Source organism: Diceros bicornis, chromosome 22 (assembly GCF_020826845.1).
Source record: "Diceros bicornis minor isolate mBicDic1 chromosome 22, mDicBic1.mat.cur, whole genome shotgun sequence".
In the NCBI taxonomy this organism is placed as follows: domain Eukaryota; kingdom Metazoa; phylum Chordata; class Mammalia; order Perissodactyla; family Rhinocerotidae; genus Diceros; species Diceros bicornis.
Window position 1 is genome coordinate 47,717,140 of NC_080761.1, and position 24,395 is coordinate 47,741,534.

The 24,395-nt window shown below is 38.5% G+C and overlaps 1 pseudogene; it reads left to right on the forward strand.

Annotated features, from left to right (window-relative positions):
• The first annotated feature begins 5,430 nt into the window (after window positions 1-5,430).
• Window positions 5,431-24,395, forward strand: part of LOC131420261 (crossover junction endonuclease MUS81-like) — a 41,437-nt pseudogene continuing 22,472 nt past the window's right edge.

Consider the following 24,395-nt stretch of genomic DNA (forward strand, 5'->3'; position numbering starts at 1 on the left):
GAATCTCATTTTGAAAAGCAATAAAATAGATCCTCAATAAATGTTGAGTGAACGAATAAAACTTGATAAATGCCGGTCCTGGTTAGACTCCACTGCTCTGGCTTTACTAGGGATAGGATTATGCTTTCAACTGGGAGATAAAATAACAGCAACAATTTATTAAGTGCTTGCTGGTGTCATTCCCAGTTGTTTGCCCTGGAAAATAATCTGCACAAGGCGCTAATGACCATCAGTTTTGTACTCCCTTCCCCTTGAGACCAGAAGTAGCTCTGACCTCCTGGGCTCTGCTAAATACCTGCTCAGGAGAAAGAACTAAAGAGTGATGAGAGGGCACGGCATCAGGTCCCTGGAGAGATGCTGAGCCTTGTCCTTGCCTCATCTCTCCATTTAGTGAAAAACAAAAATGAAACAAAACAAAAAAAAAAAGAGTTAAAAATATCACCCATTTTCCTTAAAACACAGCATAATTTTTACCATAAAAGAAAACTTAGAAAATGAAATTTACGCTTATTTTAACTGTTCTGGGCACCTGAAATAATGGAGGGCACTTCCCCGGACGCACAGTCCTCTCCCTCCATCCATTAAGGCCCATAATTCTCATCTTTAGGAGGAATTTTCAGATGGAAATTGTTGATAGGTAATTCCTTCAAATCAACTGTATTCTAAAAAGAAATAAAATCTGAATTCTCATCCCACAGTTTTAAACCAGCCAATTTATATCAGGGTCCCCCAGGTATGTATTACACGGATATTTCCAAGGGTAAAGAAGGCATGTGTCACCTCTCAATGTGCAGGCAATTGCACATGAAATACCTCTGTGGTTTGTTGCTGAAAAGTCACACCTCTGATCCACAGACTGGCTTAATTTAACCATTTTTCAACATGTTAATACATTTCCCTATTTTAAATTCCTGCTTAGTGGAAAGTTTCCCCATTGAGCATCTGATTTAATTTTGTCTGCTTGGATGCCCTTTAGGTAAAGGACACCATTCAATATCGGAATTAGAAGCGTTCTATTCATTTTTTCCCCCTGCAGCCAGGGAAAGAGAAAGCAGAGCGCAGAGAGGCAGAGACTCAAACAACTCTAGATGCAGCAATTCTCTAGCCGCTGAGCAATGAGGTTTCATACGCTGCTGGAGGACCCATTCATCTTAATCCATCTGGAAAGAGGGCTATGCGCAATATTTCACAATCTAAGTACTTTCTGACAAATCTATTAATTATGCACTCAAACAAATTATTTGCTGCCTGTGGAGAATTGCTACTGGATTTTCTCCTGTGCCAGAATCTACGTTCCCTTTTCTGCTTTTAACTCATTGCTGTCATTGGCACAGTCATTTTAGTCCCTATTTTTAATCGTCCATCATTTTAAATTTAGATGTGGTCACCACTAGACAGAAGCTAAACAGCGGGTTAAGGTAACCTGACACTTAACAGCTGAAAGACATTTTCTGCCTACTTCCTGACATCTTTTGTTTTCTGTTGTCCCTTTCCAAAGCGTATGGAAGATGTCTCTTCCACCTGCTAAACCAATAGATGAGACCATAGTCCACGGCTTACTGACACTTCCCACCCATGACTTCTTTGTCTCATTTCTAAAGACAAGTCCTCCTCCACAACTCATGAATAATAACTTTTTGAAACATGTGCGACGTTTGGAATGAAAAAATGTAGAGTTGCAATTTATTCTCACTTATTTGATGATTACACTTAAGTTCCAGCATATCATTTAAAGAGCTCAAATAAATTTTTAAAAAATAATTTCCTAGCCTTAGAAGTACTGCATGCAATTATACAAAAAAATTGAAAACAATTAAAGAGATAGAAATAAAAATCACCCATAATACCACCTTTTTTTAATGTGTGTATATCTTTCTAGTCTTTTCATATATATTAAAAAAGTATGTTCTATATATTGAAAAATACATGTGTATATAAGTTTGTATGGATTTTTTACTTACCATTTCATACATATTTTCTATATTACCTTAAACTACGTTGGTGAAATATAATCAAAAACAAAATCCTCTCTCAACCCAGAAATCCTTTCCATGAAGACAGAAGAGAAAGAAGACACTTTTATTATTGAATAAGCATTAAACCAAAATGTGATGTGCATTACCAGCAATCCACTAAGGGATTGCAAAGACAGAAAGAAATCTCGCCCTTTTATACAGCCAAGCAGATATAATCCATTACATGTATGTTTTCGAGATAAATAATAACTAGTCCTCAAGTAAGAGGACTTGACAGCGCCACTTGTCACACACAGTTCATCCTAACTTTACCTGGCAATTGAGGTAGCCATCTGTGTTAGCTAATGGGCTTTATCCAAAGGAAAAACACACTTCTCACATCTTTATGACAGGAGGTTCTTTTGCAACTTTGAGTAAGGACAAAAGTCTTATTTTTAATTTGCATTTGTCCTTACAACATACACATAATTTTTAAAATCTTATAACATCCTGTCATAAAAATCAAGAATAATTTACCTAACTATTCTCCATTAATGGGCATTAATTTTTTAAAATCATCTTATTTTAAATAATTTTGCAATGTACATCCTTACAAATAAAGCTTTCAAGCACTTTTATTTTTATCATATGAAATATGAAAGTGTTCTCTCTGGGACAAAGAAAAAATATTAAATATTGCCTTCAAAAGTATATAAATGCATGCATTGGAGACACTCACATATACGTACAGTTAGTGCACTTCTGATCATTTAAAATGCATGTAGCAAATATATCCAGTCACCAGCTGCATGCATTCAACAACAGATCAAATGCTTAGAAATTCTAAAAGTATATTCCTATCCTAACCGTCAAACCTCGAGTTCAGAATTGAGCTCCTTAAGAACATCCATAAACTGGCCAACTGTTCAGTTCATGAAAATATGGAGCATTTATGCCCCATCTCCTAACTATTAAGAGCTGCTTCTTCTGTAAAAGGACTAAGCACTTCATATTTGAATGGTCAATACCTCTTCTGGTAATGGGAAGAAATCATTTTACAAATGGCAGTTGTGTGGCTTGGAAACACAAGTGTGCCTCCAAGATGAAAAAAGAGTAAAAGATTTTATTTTCCTACATTAGAGGAGATGATGACCCAAGGTTTCTTTTCAATTTTTCCAAAATCAAAATTTTCCCATTTGTGGTAGGCAGACTTTTTGCCATTTACACCCAAAGGAAATGAGGTTCTAGGGGGTCATACAGCAAGCAAGTGGCAAATCCAGAATTCATACTCATCACTGTTGAATTTCAAAATCACTGTTCTCTTCATTATATTAGGATGCAGTAACCACAGGCTATTTTCTGCTCCTTGCTTTGAAAAATATCTGTATGTCAAATTAACTATGATTTCATAATTACTAGAAGAAAAGGACAGCACTGTAGGAAATGCAAGAACTTGTAACTGAAGAAGTAAATGGCAGATTTTAAAAAGAATCATAGAGAATTTCAGAATTGAGACTCAATGTTGGAGAAAGGAAGCACGATGAAGGCTTACCGAAATGTAAAATGACCAGCTTTCTTGGCCAAAACTTAATCTCAGAAAGAAAAACACATCCTCCCAGCCAGCATAATTTGCTTCCTGGAAAAATTTTAATGAATTGACAATAATTTCATAGATTACCCATATATTGCACTTCCCTGAATTCAATTTGTTTTCCTGAGACTTAGCAATAATCATCGTATGTTTGCCTTAACAAAGAAAAAGGTGAAATGCTAAAATTTATAATTAACAATGCATTTCAATATAGCAGAAAATAATTGGTTTTTAATTTAAAAAAAAACCTTTTATCTAAGCATCAAATTATATAAATTATGTTGGATAGAAGTTAGTCATAGCAACTATAGTTTCTTTACCTTTCTCTAAAGAATGCCTTCCTTTGCAAATATAATGTTCTCTTGTCAGTACCTGAAGATTGCGCGTTTGCTAATCATTAACATAACCGTGCTGCAAACGATGGAAAAATGTGCTGTCAATACTTATTTCACTCTTTAAAGGATTATATTTAGTAGTTAAAAGAGTCCTCTTTGATCATAGTATAGAATTTTAATAAAATCATGGTTGAGAGCAAAAAACAACATCAGTCATTAAAACAATATCCCCTGATTTAGCTTTCTCTAAAACATGTAGCATGGTATCCTAACTGGTCCAGGTTTGAAATGGGATATGTCTAGAATGTGGAATGTGGAGTTAGATGACACTATCCTCTAAAGTACCTGCTTGCTCAATTTATAAATATATATGAAGGATATATATAGGAATGTATATAGGATGTATAAAGGATGAAGAAGTTAAGCAAAGAACCCATGGATATGAGGATATGATAACAATGCTGTCAATGGTACGGCCTCTGTCCATCCATATTCCCATCCTAAGTTCAGCTTAATAGACTAGTCTTGAGCCTCAAAGAGAAAGAAGAGAGCCCAAAAATGAAGAGGCTGATTCACATGACAATCAGGCTCGTTTTGGAGCACAAGGACCAAGTAAAACATAAGTTCAGGATACAATGGGTGTTGGGTAGGGACAGAGTACAGGTAGCCTCCATATGTCAGGACCAAAGAGAGCAGCAGAATCAAATCCTAACTGTAAAGCGGAAACACAACAGCAATGCCCACATGATACAACAGAGGGGCAGGCCCAAGGCACATCTTTCACTGGGCTCTGGAAGAGACATGAGTAGGGGATTAATTGTTCATTAGCAAATGGATTTTAGAGTTAATGAAATGAAGATAATCATGTTAATGGGAAATAATTTGTATCCACTACCCAGTCAGGCCTTGGCCGTGAAATGTATACAACATGTTGTACTCCCATCATCTCTAAACCATCGAGTTTCTTAAGCCTTTCCTTGTGACTGGTGCCAACAAAATATTCCACACTAATGAAAAGTTTCCAAAGGAAACTACATCTAGACACTCCCCATCATCATCCATTACAGAAAGCAGCCCTAGCGCAGAAATTTGAAACGAAACATATCTGATTTCAATGCATTGTTTAATCTGCAGCCACATTAGAATCTTGGAAGAGAGATTGAGAGAGAGATCAAGGAGAGGAAAGAGCAGGATCAAACATTAATTAAGCCCCTTCAATGTACCACGCCCTGTGAGGGGCATTTACCAATGTCATCTGACTTAACTCTCACTTCTGCTGAGAAGAAGGAATGATTATCACTCTGTCACGGATGAGGAAGTAGGATTTAGAGATTACAAACTTGTCCTGTAATAGCCCTAGAAAGACCCCTGTGACATCATCCACGGGAGGCCATGTTTTCTTCCTTCTGTTTATGGAAGTCCTCGGAACAATACCTTAAGTCTAACCATAACCTTATCTTTACTCTTTCCATTTTCCCATGTCTCTTTTCCAGTCTGACGACCTGAGATTCACGCAGATAACCTTTAAGCACACAGCCTGCGTGCTGGCATGACATACTACCGAGAAGCTGAGCACCCAAATATTCAGCAAATTTCAACAACTGGAATAGCTCATTGCAAACAAAAGAAACTGACCCTGGCTAACTTGAGCACAAAACAGAATTTCTTCCAGGCAGATGTGGTCGCTTACATAATTGAAAGGAACCAGAACAGCCAGGGCTCCAAGAAAGAGGGCAACCAGATTAACTCTGGGGAGCGGAAACAAATGGGCCATGTTGTCAAGGCTCTACTGTCAGGATGAATCAGCAGCAGACTATTTCCGTCAGTGTATCACCCCACTCGAGATTCAGGCGCAGGAAGAGAGGGAAACTGTGGTCCGGCCTGGTCACGTGCCCATGCCTCGGCAGGGGAGAGGAAGGCTCCTCACTGAGTGCATGCAAGGCTGCATGCAGCGGGGGAGGAGAAGTCCCCCGCAGGAAAATCAGAGTGCTGGGCCGGCGAAATAACAGATCCCCACTACAATAACGAAAGGTCTCCTGTGCCCTCACAAATGTCCTCCTCGTCACATTACAGTGAGTGGTTTCTGCTTACTCACACATTCCTCACACAGAGCCCTCAGAAGCTGAGGCTGAGCTAGAGAACTCTGCCTCCCTATCACCACACACCAGAACTACTTCCAGCTTTGATTCATTACACACATCACTTCTATCTTACCCACCAGAACATGATGTATATGGTAATTTATTTCACTGTTTTGTACTTGCTTCCACCCCCTCACGTCCTATATCATCTAAGCCGAGTTCTGCATCAGCAGCAATGAACATTAAGACCCACCTCTCAGTCAGAGGGAGAAAAGGACTTCACCCTCTCTCCTCTCCCTCCTTACAGAGAGAGCCAGCCCAACCACAGTCCAAATATTATAGACTATCCTCCAGCCCTCTGCCAACATCTGTCTTTTTTAGAATGCTGAGTTCTACAAATCAGAAAGGGAGAAAGTCAGCAGACAAATGGTGTAACTGAAATCGAAGAGCCAACACGAATTGCTCTGGAAGCACACAAAAGCTCTTCTACAAAGATACTCTGTTATTGAAATTAAGTGCTGTAGACTGTCCAGAGATAACAGTTTAGAAATTTCCTGAACAATGAGGCAGAATTTGTGATTCTGAAATAGAAATAATTTGTTTGAATCATCCACTTCATTAAGATATCAAAAGGGTTTTCAGTTTATTAATGTGACATTCAAAATAAAAACATGGGCAAGCGCTGCCCTTATAAATTAACAAAAATTTGTGTAGGGGGAAATCGATGAAGAGATGGTTTTGCCAACAAAAGGAGTGAAAGATAGAATCTGCTTTTACCTGGTGGCCTTTAGAACGGAATGTATGATAGGCTCTTAATTCCTATAAATCTGACTTCAGACAGAGCTTTCCAGAGAATAATTTGGGGGACAGACATGCCCTCCCTTTATTGTATTTACTAGATATTACAAACTTGGTGGGAAAACCTGGAGAGCCTACAAGGCCAGGGAGAGAGCAATGCACAGAGCTAACAGTCCGTCTCTCCTGGCAAAGTGGTCCCACCCACTGCAAAGTGACCTCAAGTTCTGAAGGGAGCCAGGAAACAGGCCAGGAAAAGATGAATATCTCTGTTAACAAAATAGGACAGTTGTGATATTTTGGTGCTTATTTTTAATTTCTAGTCAATGTTTATTTCCAAGGAGAGAGCAGGGAAGTGTAGCAAGAGGAGAGGGAATCACAGGATCACCAAAGGGAACTTCCAAGACAGAGATATCCAACATTCAATGGTAAGGAGTTTGTATGCCCGTGAACTAAAGCTCTCCACCTCTTTGAACTTGAAAAAGACCTGCTTCGCATAAAGAAGGTCCTATTTGAGCAGAAATCAGTGTGTGTGTGTATGTGTATTTGTGCGTACAGGGGGGTGAAGGGTGTTAGACTGACCTACTCCAGGTGTGGGACAGGCAAGTGAGCCACCTTTATTAGGGCTTAAGTTGCAGGTTGGCCATAGCAGCATTTTGGTTACATATGCAGAAGAGTATATTACTATTATTCTAGGATGACATAAAAATAACCAGCCAGTCATTGCGAATGCTTTCTAAAATGTTTTCACGTTCTCATTTTCCTGAAAGAGTCCCCAGTTTAAAAATGGATAGCAGCTCCTCTTACTTGTTAGAATACAACCATATCCTCCTTTTCGGGTTCCATGCCCTCTATTAACTAGTCCCAATTAGCCTATCTGACCTTGTCTCTCTCCACTCTAGAACTCTCTGACTTAGCCAGGATGATAGACATTCTATGTTCCACATGGTTCACTCTTTCTAGAAGTTACACCTTGTTTATGACATTCTGCACACTGGGAATAGCCTCCTCAATTCACATTCCTTGTTTTCATTAGGTCTTAGTTCATGATTCACAAATTAATTTCTGCCCAAACTTCCTTGTGCCTAAGCTCATGTTGACCTGTTAAACCCCAGCACAATCATTTTCCTGTCCATACGCTACTTCTAGATGTCCCATGCTATCCAAGCATGTGTTGCTTTTATCTCCACAAATATATTACGATCATTTCAAGGGCAACAACAAATTTGTCTGCTTCTTTGTGGCTCTAAAGCCATTGAACTATGGGAAACATTGCAGTACATACTCAGTAAAGTTCTGTTGAATAATTAAGTAGATCTCTTTGAGTGGAAACAGGTTGCACTCAAAACACAAGAGAAGGCAAAGAGAGAATGGAGGTAATAAAATAAAACAAAGTAAAAAACAGTCCCACCCCCTGAGGGACTCACACTTACCTTTGGAGACACTAAAACTCATGTGAAAGATAACAAGAACACATACATGAGACACAAAAATTCACATTTTTACCTTGGGAACATATAAGCTACCTATGTGTAGTCCTTTGACCCAATGTGATAGGTGCCTCTGCATCTATGGGGAACACGAAGTTCCAGGGACTGATGGAATCAGCAGAGCCAGAGAAGTCCCTGAGGGCTGGGGCAGCTGCAGCAGCCTCGCTGTGATGCATGAGGGTCACACAGCCTTAGGAGAAGCCCCTACACAGGACATGGCAGAAGACGACTGGGGGACAACCAGAAGTGTGACGGTGTTGGCTATTACCCAAGAGTTCTGGCAATTCAGCTCAAGGAGATTCCTTTTTTTTAATTTATTTTTTTCCAGCTTTATTGAGGTATAATTGCTATACAGAAAAATTGCACATAATTAATGTATACAATTTGGTGGGACTGGACATATGCATACTCTTGTGTTACCATCACCACAATCAAGGTAATCAACACATCCATCACCTCCAAAAGTTCCCTTGTGTCCCTTTGTTGTTTTGTTTTGTTCTGTTTGGGGGGTGCGTGTGTGTGTGTGTGTGTGTGTGTGTGTGTGTGTGTGTGTAAAGAACACTTAACATGAGGTCTACCCTCTGAACAAATTTTTAAGTGCACAGTACCTTATTGTTAACTATAGGCACTATGTTGTACAGCAGATCTCTGGAACTTAAACATGTATAACTGTAACTTCATACCTAAAAAGACTCATTTTAAGAAAAGAATCTGTCACACTGCTGTGAACTGCCCTCTAGGGGTAGGCGGGGAGTAATATTCTGTTGTCCAGCACACAGGAATATTGGAGGAAAGCCAGTAACACCTTCCTATTGGATACTCCAATCGGCTTGGAAAGGTAGAACATGTGGGTGGAGGCTCACTCTGCTTCATTTTTCTAATTCCCTGCTTTATTTTTCATTAGCATACATATCACCACCTTACACAGTATCCATTGATTTGCTTATTTATTATCTTATTTCTCCCATTAGAATATGAGAATAGCTCTTTAGTCTGTTTTGTTTTGCAGTTTCTAGTATAGAGCTGGGCACCTAGTATATGATCATGAATATTTGTTGAATAAATATATTATTTCTAGATAATTAGATTAAATAAATTAATAGCAGCTTGGGACATATTTTGATACCTTTACATTTTACTTTGTAGAATGCCCCCAGCTCCTGTCGAATAGACAGAGCCTCAACTTCATCTGACGCTCAAAGGAGAAATCATGGTTCCTTCTTGAGGTAGTTAGGATTAAATAACATAATATAGTGCCTGCAACTGAAAAGTAGTTCAGTAAATTTTGTTTATCTTACAATCAAGAACAGCTGAATTCTCTCTCTACATACACATACACACACACATTTTCTTAAATAAAATGCCTCCCTATTTATCTTCAATGATGAACAAATACATTGTCTTAGGCACATGTGTCTTTACAGCCTAGAAATGCAGCTCTCGATAAGTACTCAAAAAAAGTGCGCTTAATAAATTAATTAATGAATCCTGCAATAGACATTCCCTAATAGGACCAATGACAGCTTTTATAGTTAAGGAATAACAGTGCCTATATCCTGAATGGTGCTAATATGAATTGCAAATGTGCTAAATTAATATCATAAATAACCAGCCTTTAAATTAAACTATTGCTGTTATCAATAACATGTCTGCTGTTTGGGAAATCAGATCCTGAATGCCTTTCTGCCTTCGTTTCTTTTTTAACCTGTTCTTATTCACAACGATTATGAATAAGAAATGACACCTACTCATGACAAGCAAGAGTTCAGGAAGAGCCCAATTTTTACCTGTTTTATTTTTAAAAGTTGACATTGACTAGTGTCTCATCTTCTTATCTCTTCTCTGCCTTAAAGTTAATTATCTCAGTTCCATCTGACAACTGCCCTTCTGGCCCTTCCTATGTTCTTCTTTGTGGGTCGTTGGCCAGAAAGCAGCGGCTCATGAGATTTTAGTGATGGTTTTGAGTGCAACGCGAGGGAGTAACACTTTCCTACTTTTTCTCTGTGTTTTAAAACTGTTTTCTAGCATGCAGGTGTGAAACTTATGTTTTAATGAAATGCTGAACATATGATGGATGGAATTAGCGGAACATGATTCTGTGAAGGGTAAACCCAAGACATTTTGCTCTGCCTTTTCAACACTCGGCACGCTGTCCCCATTCATCTGCAGCCTTTGCACTCTCCTCCAAGATCCCCTGGACAATGTTTCACTTCTGCTTCCCCTGACCCAACTGCTCAGAGATTTTATTTAACATTAAATGTCCCCTTGCCTTCTCAGATTTCCTGTGCCTGTATCTCCTCTCTGGAGCACTTATATCTGCTTTGGCAGCATCTTCAAACTCTGAAGTCACAGGAAAGGGCACAAGTAGGACCAAAGCCTGACAGCATGTAAGACTTGCCGGGTCTCAAACCTGGGACTCTCTTCTACCCCATTTCCAACCTGTCAAAATGTGACTCAGGTGAAATGTCTCCTCTTCAACTCCCTGGGCCAAAGTTACTAACACTCTCTTCAGTTTTCTCCCATCATTTTGTTACTGCTGTCATTATCATATTTATCAATCAGCTAGGAAGAAATGCCTTTTTCCCACTCCTTCTGTTTCCAGCTCAAGAAGCTTCCCATTACAGCAGCACTGTGCAGAGCTTCTGCAAAGATGAAACGTTCTACCTGCACTGCCCAATGTGGCAGGCACCAGCCACATGCGGCTAATGCGTCACTGAAATGTGGCTGGTGAGACTTTAGTATTATCGAATTTTAATTAATTTAAATTCAAATAGTTACACGAGGCTAGTGGCTACTGTATTATACAGTGCAGGTTTACAGCAATACTCCTGGCTGCTTTCAGCATCGCTGGAGAAACTCTATACTTTTATTTCCCCAAAGGCCACAATATCTTCTCTTACGTTTCAGTTTTGTTAATGATTCTTTTGTTTTAGAATTCTTTTTCTCCCACATAGACTCTTTTTTTCCTCCAAGATGCTTTTGTTTTGTTTTGGTCTTTTATGAGATTTCCTTCAAATATCTACTGATCCTTGACTTTTTTCTCCCACATATGAGTGTGGAAATTACTGACTGAATGAAAGTCTGTGTTTGTGGATAGGGCTGGTGGATGATGGTCTTTATTGCACATTGAAGTGACTGAAACAGTGGTTGCTTGTTTATTGTATAAATTAGAGAATCACCATGTTAGTTCACTCAGGTTGGTAGATGCAGTAGACAACATTTTTCCAAGACCTGGCTGGAAAGTATATACTAGCTCTTGGTGTCCAGAGAGCTGATAGAGGAAAACAGCGATGGGGGAGGTCCCCTTCAGTGTATAATTTAGTACTCACTTCCGTGTTTTCAGTAGGGACCGCTGCTCTACACAGTTCCTTGTGTTTTACAGGGCACGGATCCTCTGGTACCCTCTGCCAGAAAATCAACCTCCTGTTCGTTCTGTCTGGAGGGAAGAAAGGCCATCCCCCGACTGGAGGGTGTGAAGGAGGACCTTTTGTTGTTACAACTGCTTCTTAAACAGACTTGCAGCGATTACTTATGATTTAAGCCTCACCTGAGCCCCTCGAGGGTCCCTTCATATAAAAATGGGTGGTTTCTTATATCCCAACTGTCAACTTATGAGTCTGCTTTCTGGGGATTTCTAAATTAGTTACTGCTCATCCTTTCCTATTCCATTCATCTTATTTATGAGGTTGACCTCAGGTAAATATGTGTTCAATCTACCGTGTTTAACCAGAAATATGTCTATATGTCTTTCTATTTAAATGTGAGGTTTTTTTCTGAGGTAGGCACTCTGAAGTACTCACTGAATGAATAGATAAATCCATGAATGGATAGGTCAATGGACGCTGAGATAGATGGATGGGGAGATGAATGGACACTAGAAAGAGAGCATCTTCGTGGTGGCTCAAAGAGATTGTGTGAGCCATCACCTGTGGAGGGGTGAGCTGTCTTTGGATGTGTGTGTGTGTGGGGGGTGTGCATGTGAGGAAGATTAGCCCTGAGCTAACACCTGTTGCCAATCCTCCTCTTTTTGCTGAGGAAGATCAGCCCTGGGCTAACATTCGTGCCCATCTTCCTCTACTTTATGTGGGACAGCTGCCACAGCGTGGCTTGATAAGTGGAGCGCAAGTCGGCGCCGGGGATCCAAACCTGCAAACCCCTGGCCGCCAGAGGAGGAGTGTGAGAACTTAACTACTCCACCACCAGGTCTGGCCCCACGAGCTGTCTTTTGAAGTAGCAGTCTTGGGAGTTCTTTCTGCCTCAGGAAGAGGTAGATCCGCTCTCCAGCTCACCAAGTGTTTCCCTGGTTTGAATTACAGGGCGCTGATATTGAACTGGCCCTAAATGTGATTATTGACCCCCTTTCCATGCTTTGTCCTCCCATCACAGCCTCACAGAACCCTCAGTCCTTACAGCAGCCAGCCACCGCCTCTAGGCATCTTGTTATGAATAGCATAACAGACAGTGAAGATCTGTGCTCCTTCTCCTGGAAATTTGTGAAGCAATGTTGCTACAGTAAGAGACACTGCCTTGCAACGCAGATTTCATGGGTTTTCTGCAAAGCGTTGTAAGGTAACAGTACACTTTTCAATGATTTTTCCTCTGCATAAGAGTTTTTGATTGCATCTAGCATACAATACCATAGCGACAGAATTCATGAATATTTTAGTTATAGAGAGAAAGGGAAAGCTAGCCTGCTTAAATAGCTCTTATTTTGTAAGGTTTTAGATTTAGTTTTCTATTTTTTTTTCCCTCTCGGATTCTTTTTTTTTTTTTAAACCCGACATTAAACAGCTGCTTTGAAAGTTTCTCTTTCCCTTTAAGTGTTTTCACATTTACAGACTGTGCTCCTATGATCTAATAAAATTAAGCTATCAGGAGGATATCATCGCATCAGAAAGGGCTGGGGAAGCATTGTAAAGTACCAGACATCTCGCTAGAAGAGCGTCTCCCGGGAGTTTGCTCCGGGAAAGAAGCGGTGGGTGGAATTGCTGAGCTCCTTGGTCTGTTAAGCTGATGCCTGCCTCCCCACACTTGTCTTCTTTACATAAGCATTTTCCTTTTAAGGCAGCCCATGGCGGCACTGGGAAAGGAGCCGTCAGGCACACCAGTCAGATCTAAACATTCCGAGGAGGAGATAAAAATAAAACACTGCACCTGAGTGAATGACCTTCTAACATTTAAAATCTTGAGCCGCTTTATGAAAGTGCTTTCATTTCCCACCTTACTCCTCACCCCCATTTTCTGATCTACTTGTAAATTTTAACTTCCAGGAGGCAGAATATGTTTCAGATTGTTAAAAGCTAGAGCAGCAAAAAGACGGGGACTTTTTTTTTTTTTTTTTTTTTTTGCATGAAGAGTTTCATCCTAAGTAAAAATGTGAAGGAGGTCAGCTCTCAAGTGCAACTCACTGGGAATTTACATCCCCAATGACTACTCATCGAGACAAGCATATTTTCTTCCACTTAAACCCCTTGTATTTTCAAGGCTGGGCTGACTGTTGTTCCTTAAGAAAGATGCATCGCAGACATAAAGTGACTTCTTTAGACAACTGGTTCTCAAACTTTACTGTGTATCTGAATTGCTTGGGAGATACGGTTTAAAATGCAGATCTGTGGGCACTGTCTCATATGTGCCAAATCAAGATGTCTGTGATATTTTAAGAAATATATAAATCAGATATCCAAAATGCAACATAGGGTGAACAAGAAGTATAAAATATTTTAGTTCGGTGATTTAAAACACTACAGACCAGCAAAGTTAGACAAATCTAAGCCTGGATAAAGTCTTCCCTATGCCCTCACTACTCCATCCCTGCCCCATTCTACCTAATTTTTTTTTTGCTTTTTGTCTACTTATTCAAGGTTTACATTTAATTTCAGCTTGAAAATGCCTTTTATTTGGTATCCCTCATATGCAGCACAGTGTTTCGAATGAAGTAGGCAGACCACCAGTGTTAACTGAGTATCTGACTCTGGTTAAGAGGCCAGAGGATTGGAGCTTTGAAAGGAGACTGAAATATGATCCAAGGTTCTCACAGAATAGGAAGAACTGATGTATTTAGGGGATACTTCTAATGTATTTGTGTGTCCCCAGAGTGATTTACTTCCATGATTCTATGGAGTAGACTCTCTTAGTTAAATGGATTTCTTGGTGGATTCATTCGAACACATCACCTTTTAACATAGACAGATGCCTGGTTCTCTGTTCTTTGACTTTCTCTGATCACTTATAGAGGATGCTCTTCCAATATCTACAGAATATCAGAATGAACATCTCAAATAGGTTGTCATTAAGAGAATAACGATGACCAAATGTCGAGAGCTATGATTCTTGGCAGGTGTTTATCTATAAGAGAAAGCACTTTCATATTCTGAAATAAATGAGGAAACTCCCTTCCTTCTTTTACGTTTTCTCCCTTTCCTCCCTCTCTCTTTCCTTCCTCCATCTCCTTCTTTCCTTATCTCTTTGGTTCTTTCTTTCTTTCTCTCTTTCTTTTATTTCTTTCTCTCTCTCTCTCACTTTTTCTCTTTCTTGTATAGATGTTTTGGCTGTAACAAGGTATAAAATAACGATCCAGAGTTATCCATAGTCAATGGTGTTTTGCCTCTTGTGTCAAATGGCTAGAAAAATAGTACCTGCCTCAGAGCATCCTTGTGTGAAGTAAATGGGATAATACTTGAAAGGCACATGGCATAAGATCGGGCTCATAGTAGAGCTTAGTAAATATTCACTGCACTAATGATGCACTTACAGCATGTAAAATAAGTCTGGATGTGTTTCTAATAAGAGCTTCAAATAAGACGTTTAGGTCAATCCCTTGGAATCCCAATTTCAAAAGGAAATTGCTGAGAAATAATGCAGGACCACGCCAGAATTAAATGAATAACTTCTAGCCAGTAATTTAATAAACAGTATAATATGTACCAGATTGCTCTCATTTTGAATATCAGTAAATGCCGATATCATCTAAGGCCCACGGCAAAAAATTTTAGATGAGTACTCCATCCCAAAGACATCATTGGCTAAGGAAGGTAGATGTGCTGAAGAGGACACATATTCTTGGCCACTTGGAAACTAAAGAGTAAATAATCCTGAATTTAAAATACAAATACCTAACTCCCAAATACCTAAATTTCTCCTTTTGAGTTACTACTTTGATCGAAAAACCTGGTTGATAATCATGCATGTTTAATGCTGCTAATCAATCCAAAGGCACCTGTATATCTCTCATTCCTCAGAAACACCAGCTGTTAGTTATCCACAATAAATGGGATTTCACATTTTGTGACAAGCCTATTAAGGGGAAAGTACAAACGCTCGCCTGAAATAGAGAATAATAAGTTATTCAAAAGACTTTTTCTCTCAAATTTACATCATTATGTTTATTATTATTCATTCTCTTTTTGAGAATTTTGTGTTCTAAGAAGGATAGTGGCATTAACAAGAGGATATATCAGAAAGCATTCTTTAGAAGAAATGTCAGCGGCAAAGCACCACACTCTGTAGTATATTTATTGCAATATCCATTTCCACTATCAACCTCCCAACCTGGTCCGTTTCCAGTTCTGCCATCTAATTGTATGTGAGAGAAACCTAGGAGTTATCCCTCACATCTTTCTTGCCTCACCACCTATATTCAAGTTCTGTCAGTTTCATCTCCTTTACATTTGTCAAGTCAATCCATCTCGCTCCATCTCCATAACTACCATCCTAATGTAAGTCACTTTTTCTCTTACCTGGTTTACTGCAATACCATCATAACTAGTTCATCTGCCCCTCTCTGGCTCTGCCATAATCCATTCTCCTTACTGCAGCTCAAATGATCTTTTCGGATTGCAATCTGGATCATGCGACCCATAAGCACATCCTATTTTCCTTAAGGAGAAGAAAAAAATCCTCAGCTCGGCCAATAGGCCCTGCAAAGTCTGCCCGTGGCCTTCTCCTTACCTCTCTAAACTCCATCTGGCTTTATTCTCCCCCTAGCTTTCTGTACTGATTTCAACAAGAATGTATGCTTAAATAGTAAGGTATAATAGTTCCTCGCCTCCATATCACCTTGCAATGAGCTAATTAAGGTACATATTTTGAATAAATATTCAAAATAATAAATTGAGTTCACCAGATTGAGAACTAAGATTTGGGCATTCATAAACATTGGAAAACAGGCAGGATCAAAATTTCTTTCCCTCATTGCATGATTATAGACAAATATGTTGTATCCAGGTGGAAACTATACAATAAGAGGTGCTATGTGTATTATAGCACACATTTACCTAACTTTGTATAATCAAATGGGTCTAGTTCAAGTAAATAGAGACTTTTAAAGCATCTTTTTTTGTGTCACAGAATGATAAGTGTCTTTTTCCTACACTAGACTAGTCAAACACTCCTTAGGTATTATATCTTGCTAGCGACCTTGGGTGAATTGCTTCATTTCTCTGAGTCTTCTCCCTTCAGTAAAATGGGGTTAACAGCAGCCGACACACAGGTTGGTTGTGGGATTACGTACATAAAAACATGGCATGGCATAACAGCATGCCATGCGGTTTTGTTCCCTTTCTCATTTTTTTTCCCTTAAGTTGCTCTAATATGACTTTGAAAAGAAGAAAATGCACTTCAACTACTTCCCACTCAGAAACAAAGAATATTTTTATGCTCGAATGCATGTAAAGATCATTGAGTTCAATATCCTCATTTTACAGATGAGAAATCTAAGGTCCCAAGTGGTGCCCCAGGTCACAGAGCTAGTTAGTGAGACAGTTGTGACCAAAAAGAATGCCTTACGAATCTCACTTTAAGCCATTTTGCATTATATCAGAGTAATTTGGGTAGATTTCTTCTCTCTTTCTTTTTCTGTTTGCGTATTTCAATTTAAAACTAATGACTGCAAAGGTATATCTAAATTGGGGCTAAATTCACTTCATAATTTTCAGAAAAGAATCCTAATTACAAATAGATTATGCCAAAAAATTCAGACTTTGAAAGAAAACGATCTGAGCTTGATTCCTGAATCTGCTGTTTATTAGCTGAATAACCTTGGGCAAGTCATTCAATTTCTCTGAGCTTCAGTAACCTCATTTGTTAAATGGGAAATGTTAACACCTATCTCAAATAATTACCGTGATGATTATATATGAGATAAACTCTGAATGCAAAGAGCCAAATTAGAATAGTGCTGAGGATCTAGCAAGTCCCTAAAAAGTTAACTTCCTTCCTCTCTCCCAGAGTCTGCAGAATCGAACCCCAAAATAAGTGTAGCATATCATACCTTGGAAAGTTGTATGTTAGAACACCTAAGTCAAGGCGTAAGAAATGATAATGGAGACTTGTGTAGTCATGATTGCTAATAGAATTCAGAATATCAGTTTAAGTTTGTTTTCAAAGTTAAATAGAAATTCAGGAGGCTTTAAAGGGTCTTTGAAACTAACTGGCTTTATTCTATTCCCTTTTCCGTTGAAAAATCACATATAAATTCCTCTTTTTTGATAACGAGAGAAAAGAGAACTATCAGCGGGAAAATTTTACCTATGATTGATGCTTCCAGTCAGCTTGAAAGAGCAAATATCTCAGATGTAAAAATTCTGACACATCACTTTCTGGCAAAACTACATAAAACAGCCACAAGTTTAATCCATTAACTCAACTCTGCAAAATGACAAAATTAAGTCTTTGACAGTAACAATCTTCAAATAGTTTTCTTCCTCCCCCAACTCTCCCACCCAGGTCTTATTTATTTATTTATTCAGTCTCATTCACTGGGTGGGATTGCATTTTACTCCGCTTTTGAGTGGCGGGATAAATTGATACCATACAAGTTTACTTTTTGGGCATCAGATTTAAATGCTAAATTGTGCAATCACAGGGAAGCAGAGCTGGGGTAAAGGAGGTGAAAAATGGAATTGCTTTCCTCCAAGATTGTCAGTGGATATATAATATTTTAACTTATATCTTGATTTTTTCTTCTTTTAGTTTCTCAAAATACTTTCTTCTTGTTATCAAAAGGAGCCAAGTTTTGTAAAGGAGAAAGATGAATATATTTCAGGCTCCATTTGGTAGATGAGAAAACTGAGGCCAAGAGGTAGAAGAAACATATCTGGATCATACAACTTGTTAATTGCATTGCTACAAATAATTCTTCTGACTTCTAGTCCAAAACTCTTCTGTTTGTGACCTGATAGGGAAATGGATAAGCCCAAGGGAAAAAAATATATACCTGTTCCCTAAATATGAATAACAGGCCAATCAATAGTTATTCATTCATACCAGTATAGACTCTAACCACCCCAATAAAGTAAATATGTTCTTAAAATTAGTTGTATATCTTAGAGCCACTGAAATTTGTGTGTGTGTATCTGTACATACCAGGAATCTGACTTAGAGCAGGGTAATAGCACCAAAGGGAATGAAAGAGGCCAGGTTCCCAATTTCTTTCAGATCTAGAGCCAACAGGATTTGCTACTTGGTTGAGGATCAGATGTAGGGCATGAGGGAGAAGATGATTCAAACTTTTTTTTGTCCTAAGAAACTGAGAGATTGGAGTTGCCACTTGTAGAGACAGATTGTAGGAGGAACAGATGTTTTGGGAGATGAATGGGAATCAAGAGCCCATTTCCAGACATTTTAAGTTTGAGCTGCCCATTAGACATCCAGGTAGGGATATAAATAGACGACTCAATATAGGAGTCTGGAAGTCAGAGGACAGGTTGTGTCAGAAGACATAACGGTAAAGTATTTAAAGGATTTATAGCGATGAGATTGGATGAGATCAACTAAGGAGTAAGTGAGAATAGAAAAGAAAAAAGTTGGAGTCTACAGCACTCCCATGCTGAGAAGTCCCAAAGACGAAAAAGAGTCAGTAAAGGAGACTTTAAAGGATCAGCCAGTGAAGCGGGAGAACTATTAGAAGTATGAAGAGGTCTAGTAAAGAAGTATTTCAAGAAAAGAGTCATCAGCTCTGCCCAGTGCTGCTGACAGGAAGAGGCAGATGAAGACTGAGAAGACCAAATTTGGCGAAGGGTAATGCCATCGATGTCTTACTAAGACCATTCGGCGGGGAGCAGTAAATGTGAATGCCTTTTAAGTATTGAGAAGCAAACAAGATCGTCTTGCTGAACAAGGCAACAAGAAAGCTGAGAAATAGGGCGGTGGGGCATGAATGCAGATGCAAGGCAAACAGAATATTTTAACGGGAGATATTATTGCACATGCATATTAAAGGAAACGATCCAGGAAAAAGAGAAAATTTGATAACATGGGAAAGAGAGAAAAAGTAGATGTCATAACTGTAGAAGAGAGGATGGGTTCCAGTGCAAATGGACGCATTGGCCATAGAAAGGAATAGAAACAATGTTGTAAAAAGAAAGGCAAAATACAAGGTTCAAATACAGATAAATTGGTATATTGGTAGTAGAAACACGTAAAAGTTTTCCTGCCTTTGTTTCTATTTCCTTAGTGAAATATTAAATAATCAAGAAGTAAACAAGAAGAATGAGGAGGGAGAAGATGTTGGTGACTAGAAGACATAGGAGAAGGTGCAAAATATTTGCCTAGGAGAGTATGAAATCGGGGAAATGTAGCAGGATAATGGAATTTAAAGTGGGACCAGACAGGGTGATTTATTTTTTTCCATTCATACTTAACTGTGTCAATACAGCTGATAAAAGATTGGGATTTAAACGTAACCAGGTGAGGATGACAGAAGGAGAAAGTGGGAGAAGGCCAGAAGAAATGAGAGTGTATGCAAGGAAGTGATGGTAAAGACGGACCTTGTAATGTAAGCCAGGCAAGGAAGGAAGTGAGGTTAAATAGCGGTCAAAGAGCATGAAAGGTGGAAACAGTCAAATGGCTTGGAAGAAACAGTGGGGTTGAAGAACTGTTGGATCTGAGGACATGAGAGGAAGTTAAGATGGAAAGATGGAGGTTATGGCTGGAACGTGTGTGTCTGAAATTGGGTTATGGAAGAGGTGGAGTCATCAGTAATAAAAACAGCCTACTATGACCATCAGTGTGGGTAGCTAGGGCAGAGTGCAAGAGAAAATCTTTGGAAATGAGGTGCTCCAAAAGCTCAGAGGCCAGCTTATCAGAAGCATCTTCCCTGTGGATATTGAAATGTTCAAGATTTATGACGAGAGAAATGTTGTTGGGAGAGACATTGAGCCTGTTGCCAAAATTTTCAAGGAATGATTGACAATCACCAAAAGATGTATGAATAGCTGGAATGGCCAAACAGCATACTCCTCAAAGATGTGGGAAAAAACTTAATGAATATTGACTCTGATGGGCATCAAATATTAAAATATAATCCAATGTGTGTATTTTTCAAATAGTGTTCAGACTATTTACAGTTTGAACATGACATTTATGGTTGAGATTAACCCAAAAGGCTTTAGGACTCTTTCTACTAATATGATCAGAACAAAATTCGATTTCACTTCCACACATTCTAATTCTTTAGATCTTGGGTGACTTTTGTTCATAGAGAACCTAACAGATCATTTTTATCAGCTTCTGCAGGTAGGGTGAGGTTTGATATACTATTGAGTCCTCACAATTCATGCTTTGTTGCTTTTAAAAAGCCCAAAGTTAAAATGAACTCTTATAAAATTGTCCTCAACCTAATGTTAGGTGAAAAAATAGGATATTAAGCAGTGTGTGAAATGTTCATGATTATGTTTAAATACGTGTCTCTCTCTGCAGACAGGTCTAAGAGATGCAGGTGAAAAGCTGAGCCAATCACATTCAGCTTATTTTTTCAGACATCAATCAGATAAGTCACTCCTCCTCTAAGAGGTGGAATGAACAAGGGTGACAGAGAGGCCAGGATATTAGTCCAGGAAAATCCCTCTGTATACAAACATGAGAAAGGGGAGAGCCTAAGACGTGGGATGGAAGATAAGATGTACAACCTCCACTCATCCACCTTCTCAGTGCTTTCTACACCCCAGAAGTGTGGTTGTAGGCCACTCAAGTTGTCAATTGTAAGGACAAATCTGCTTTGCACAAGACAAAAGTAGTATTGATATTTTTGACTTTAGAAATGAAATGGAGAGAGAATAGAGAAGCCAGAAGTGACGGGCAGGCTCACCAAGATGGAAAGTGGCTAAGCAGACTAGGGGGTGAGGGGCAGTAAAATTCCATGGTATAGGATGATTAAAAGACCTTTAAGAACAACAACGCCACAACATTTGAAAGATATTTGCATTTTTTGAGATGTTTCTTCTCTTCCAAATCTTAAATAAGGCTACTTCACTTATAAATTTTTTGTGTGAGTAAGGTTGTGTGTCTATGCTTGCATTTGTGTATAAATCAAAGCAAACATGGAATTTTCCATCAGGATCAATGGAATGAAGAGTAAAGTTTGCCTGAGTAGAAACAAGAGCCAAAAGACCAAGGTAGCCATGAAAATGTCTTCTTCAATTTACAGAAATATTGAAGAGGGCTTTGTACCTTTCTAAGCCATGGAATTGGTGGGAGGTGTTTAACACAATTTAATATAAATCTTGAGAAAAAGTGAAAACCCAGATCTTTTACTGGAACGAGAGCTAGAGACGAGATTGACCATGGGGATGGAATTGGAGATATTATCTATTGGAATCTATATCTATATCTATCACAGTAAACAAGACTTGAAATATTCTGTCCAGTCAAGGTGTATAAGAGAATACTTTATACCATTAATTAGAAATTATTCATTTATTCTAAATTCATTGAAAGTCCACAATGTGTCATTCACCATATTAGGCACTGTGATCTAAAAGAGATTTTTTAAAAACCCACTTAGGTAACAACAATCCTTGGGCTAAGTTGAGAACTTTGAGAAGGAAAAGGAGGAAACAATACTAACATAGTTTAACCACTACAATAAGCCAATGCCTATGTTAGGTTCTTTATTTACCTTTTCTTATTTAATTCTCACTGCAACCCAAGAGATGGGATTATTAAATACAACTATGATCCACGCCCTCATGGAAAAGCATCAAAATTATTTGATATTCAAGCTCCTATTTCAAGTAGGTAGCATGGTGTGGTAGAAAGCCAGTATAACTGAAAATCAGCAGAACTGAGTTCATTCCCCAACTCTTTCCTAACTAGCTGTGTTACCTTAACTATGTCTTGTTATTCTTAGGCCTAAATTTTTCATTTTCAAGATGAGATGGCTGAATAGATGATGCCTAATATTTCTTACAACTCTAATATCACATGACGTATAGTTCATTACTTGGAGCTTTCCAAATCAGGAAACAATGTAAAATTTTTAGTGTTCTGTACTACAGAAGTGGTGAAAATGAATGAATAAGCACCAAAACAACCAGTGGTCCTATTTTAAAAAGCCACTGAAGACAATGCATTATACAATACAAAAGTAAGTCTCTAGAAAATAGATTTTTTTTAAACCCACTTGGGTAACAACAATCCCTGGGCTAAATTGAGAACTTCAAAATGGAAAAGGAGGAAAAAATACTAACATAGTTTAACCACTACAATAAGCCAATATCTGTGGTAGGTTCTTTATGTTTTCTTATTTAATTTTCATTGCAACCCAAGAGATGGGGATTATTAATTACTTCCATATAAGGATATGAGGAAACAAGGGTAAGGAACAACAAGCAACTTGTACAGCCACACATGGCTGGAGAAGAGACTTGAATCCAAGTTTTCTGACTCCCATCACTATTCTTCTTTCACTATATTAAACAGCTTCCTATATGGAAAAGGTCATCTTATATATTCTCTGATCTTTATTTTCTGCACATCTCTTCTCCTTCTGTCCCCTACCTCTTCCCAAGATGAGGAAAGAAAGACAAAACTGCAAAAGACATACTACTAAGAATGTGAATATTCCATTTATTTGATTATGTGCAGGGAAAACAGGGTAGATTTAAAATTCTAAAGGAAGCATTTACAGTGTTTCTTTAGAAGGTCACAATCTTCAAAGAAGTCATTACAAAAACTAAACCAATCTTTGCATGTTGCTTGGCGGTGAATTTGCGACACAGCTGCCCCAAGAAACTCTTTTCTCACTTGGAGTTTTAATGGAGCTTAGCGCTGAATACACCCAACATGGAAAGTTGTTCAGATCACATTTATTTGCCACCTCCATTTCATTCTCCTAGGAAGGCTGAGAGTGAGGAAGAGAAATAACAGAGTTTCTCTCAGATTTAGAATTTATGAAAAATGAGGGGGCAGGAAAAGCATCTGAATGTTTCATGGGTAAAAGAGACCAAGCTGTATCATACTCTTTTCAACACTCTTGGGGAAAATCATGACCTCTCCTCATACCACATTCGACAGTATTTTTTGCAAATACAGCTAAAGTCCAACCCATTATCCCTCTAAACTACCTAAATTAAGAGGAGACACTCTTCAGAAGTTGATGTGTATCATTCCCATGCACCTTTACTGCCCCTTTAAGGCCTTCCCACACTATAACTTTAGACAATCCAAATACATCTAGAAGTCAAGGTAATAGCAGGGGATATAGGTGATCTGTCTAGGCTGCCTCCCCTCTTCCAATTCCCTCCATCTTAAGGATATGCTTCCATAGCCTTCACCTTTAGTACAACAGCTTAGCATGTCAGTATAATTCTTTCATTAAGCCCAGATACCATGTTCTAAAGATAAGAATAATTTTATGAAATCTTATATTATACCTTTTTCTCATTTATATATTTCATTCTTAACTGTTAGTCAATGTACTTGGGGACTCATTTGTCTCTTTAAGATACCTATATGTATCTCTACTCTGATCCATTATATATCTGTAGATCTTAAGGTGTTTACTATAACAGAATACTCTTTTTCCTTTTGTTTCTAAGTTCTTTATATACTGGCAGCACATCACAATGCCTGATATATTGTAGGCACTCAGTAGACATGTGCTGAATGAATTCATGTGTGAAGCTCATTGTATGCATGCATGAATGGATGAATCAATCAATCAAAATCTATAGCCAATCTTACAGAGCCAGAATCCAAACTCAGGACTTCTCAAACCAACTGCACAGTACTTTCCACTCTGCCAAATTGATGATCAAAACAGGCTTTAGACATCTAAATATATTGCTCAGGTTGTTGTTGGGATGTAAAGAGAAAAATGCTTTTCCAGATTAAGATGGTTGATTTATTCTTAATATGCCTTCATTCTATAT